Source organism: Petaurus breviceps, unplaced genomic scaffold (assembly GCF_028583685.1).
Source record: "Petaurus breviceps papuanus isolate PSGF00001 unplaced genomic scaffold, PetGlider_PUasm1.0 90763, whole genome shotgun sequence".
Taxonomy (NCBI): Eukaryota; Metazoa; Chordata; class Mammalia; order Diprotodontia; family Petauridae; genus Petaurus; species Petaurus breviceps.
The window spans coordinates 10,111,971-10,115,181 of NW_027187340.1; positions in this window are offsets into that span (position 1 = coordinate 10,111,971).

Consider the following 3,211-nt stretch of genomic DNA (forward strand, 5'->3'; position numbering starts at 1 on the left):
GTGTGGGAAAGCCTATGGGCCCTGTCCCAAAATAGTGTTTTGTAAATGAATAATTAAAAAGTTTAGGATTACAAATGCAACTAACAATATTGAAATAGTTATTTTTTTCAAATACAAGTTTACAAGCCCCAAGTTAAGAATCCCTGGACTAGATTTTTTTGTCTCCCAACCCCCACCTCTCTGTCTCTGTCTTTCTCTGTCTCTCTATCTCTGTCTCTCTCTGTCTCTGTCTCTCTGTCTCTCTCTGTTATATTTATTCACAGAATCCCCAGAGCTCAGTTTTAAGGGATCTTAGAGGCATCTAGTCTGACATTTACCTTAATGAGAATCCCTTTTACAACATAACTGACAAGTAACCATCCAATCTTTAATTGAAGAATAAAAGCCCAGTAAGGTTTCACATTTCAGGAATCCTCTGGCTATTTCCAATGAAGATCCTAAGAGCACTGGCCCTTATCAAATGTCAGATGTTGCATTTTCATTAACACATAGGCTGTTAGAGTTGGAAGGAACCATAGAAGATGTCTAATTCAATCTTCTACCCAATGAAGAGAGATAATGAATTCAACTTTGAACATGTTGACTGTAAGGTATAAATTAGATACCCAATGCTATATGTCCAAAAGGAAATTGTGGATGTGTTTGGAGATTAAGAGGTTAGGGTTAGATAAGTAGATCTAAGAATCATTAGTGTGAGAAAGATCATTTAATCCATGGGATGAGATTGATGATATGATCAGTTTCTCAAGTGAAATAATATAAAGAAGAGGACCCAGATCAGAGTCTTGGAAGATACTCACAATCAATAGGTGTAACTTGGACAAAGGAAATTCAGAAGAAGCAATCAGACAGGCAGAAAGAGTATCAAGCTAGAGAAGTGTCATGAAAACCTAGAGATGATAAAAATATTAATCAGAGGATGGTGATGGGCAGTGTCAAAGGTTTCAGAAAAATCAACAAAGATGAAGAAAGACAAAAGGCCATTAGATTTAGCCATTAAGAAATCACTGGTAACTGGAGAAAGTTGATGAGCTCTGAACCCAGACTGTAAAGAGTTAGGAATAAGTGGTCAAGCAGTCTCTCATTCACCCCTTTTGGTGACTAGAAATTCCCTGTTTCAAAAAGCAGTGCATTCCACTACATTTTAATGACTAATTCTTAGAGTGGTTTTCTTTATATTGAGCTGAAATCTGCCTCCCCACAATTTCCACCCATAGACCTTCCCTTCTAGTAATTTTCCTCTCCCTTTTCCATTTCTTTTTTGTGTTCTGGACCTAAACAGAGTAAGCTTAATCTCTTTTCCATATGGCAACCTCTCAAGTATTTAGAGACACTTATCATGTACCCTCTGAAGTCTTCTCTACTTCAGGCTAAACATTCCCCAAGCCATTCTAGAGTTACTCATATGACAGAGTTTCCACACCTCTTGCCATTCTGGTCACCCTCCACATACTTCAATTTGTTAATGTCAATCTTAAAATGTGTCATCCAGTACTGAACTCAAAACGCCAAATGTTGTCCAGCTAGTGTAGAGAACATCAGGACTATTGTATTGCCTTCTTCTAGAAACTATATTAATGCAACCTCTTTTGGTCTGGACCTGTGATCTCATTGAACTTGAAATGCCTAGAAAGGAAATTCCCTTTACCAATTCAGATCAACACACCCTCTGTTATCTCATAGTCTCAGAGAGCTGCCTGGAGCACTGAGAAATCAAGTACAGAAATGAAGTTAGTATCTGTCAGAAACAGCAACTGAACCCTGGTCTTCCTGAATTTGAGATCAACTCTCTGTCCACTATACCACACTGCCTCTCATTAATGTAGCCTAAGATAAAAAATACTTCAATATTTCAATGAATCCATAACAATTAGGATCAAATTAGATTTTGACAATTGTCAAATTGGTGAAAATAATATTTCCTTCCTTCTGTGATTATCTCTAACTTATCACATACATGTGTGCATATATATGTATATCTTCTTTTTACATAGCTGTTTCCATGTTGTTGTTTGAGTTCCTTAAGAGAAAGGACTGTCTTTTGCCTTTCTTTGAATCCCCAACACTATTCACAGTACCTCGCACATTTAGGCACTTATTAATGCTTGTGACATTTTGAGTTTCCTTTACACTCAAACCTCTGTGTTTTACTTGCACTGCTGTTGACAGAGGTTCCCCTTTTTCCATAATTGTGCATTTTTTAAAAATAAATAAATGTAAGGTTTTATATGCACCCCTTATTGAATTTTATCATCTAAACTTTTTAGCATGACTCTGTATACAGCTTATTTTTTAAAAATTTGAGTCTGTTATATAACATTTTGTTATTCCTCCACACTTTGAGTTATTCACAACTACAACTCTAACCATCTCATATTGTTATCCAAGTCACTGATCAAAATACTGAATAGAACAGAACCTGATAACATGCCCCTAGACAATCCCCTCTAGGTTGAAATATTTCTATTAATCAGTACTCTTTGGCTATGGCTGTTCAATGACCATGAATTCATCTGGTATAGGGAGCTTCTTACCCTGGTAAATCAATAGGTATATTAGTCAAACCATAACAAACTTTAATGGATTAACCTAAACAGAGTTTTAGCTTCCCCCAAATCATCTGGGAATATAGTCCCATCAGATCCTATCTTTCACAGAATCTGAAACTCTTCCAGTTGTCCCAATATTGTTCAAGTTCACTTACCAATAACTCAACATATATACATTGAAAATTGGGGTGATCAGTGTCCACACCTTTGATATCTTACCTTCCTTTATATACCTAGAGAATCTGTCCTTCAAAACCCTTACAAAATCTTGGACTTTGTACTTATCTTTAAAAAATGCAACCAAGAGATCATCAATAACTTTCCATCCATATTTCCCATTTCTATTAAAAACTGTGAAAAAGTAATCTACATCTCCATCATGTGATTATAATCTCTACAAGGACATTCTTGAAAAGGATACTAAAAAAGAACAAATGGGACAGGACAACAGGCCAGGACAATGAGGGGGGAAGCGAGAGGGGTTCTGTGCTGTTTTCCAGTGAGCCCTGGGAAAAGAGCATATTACCCAGCTGGGGCTAGTTTTGACAAGAGTCACATAGCATAGAGACCTAGGCTGGTGTACCAAGAATTGCCAGCACAGGAGGAGGCTAAGGCACTTTGAGATTCAGCCCCCAGGGAAACCATCAAACAAAATGTGAATA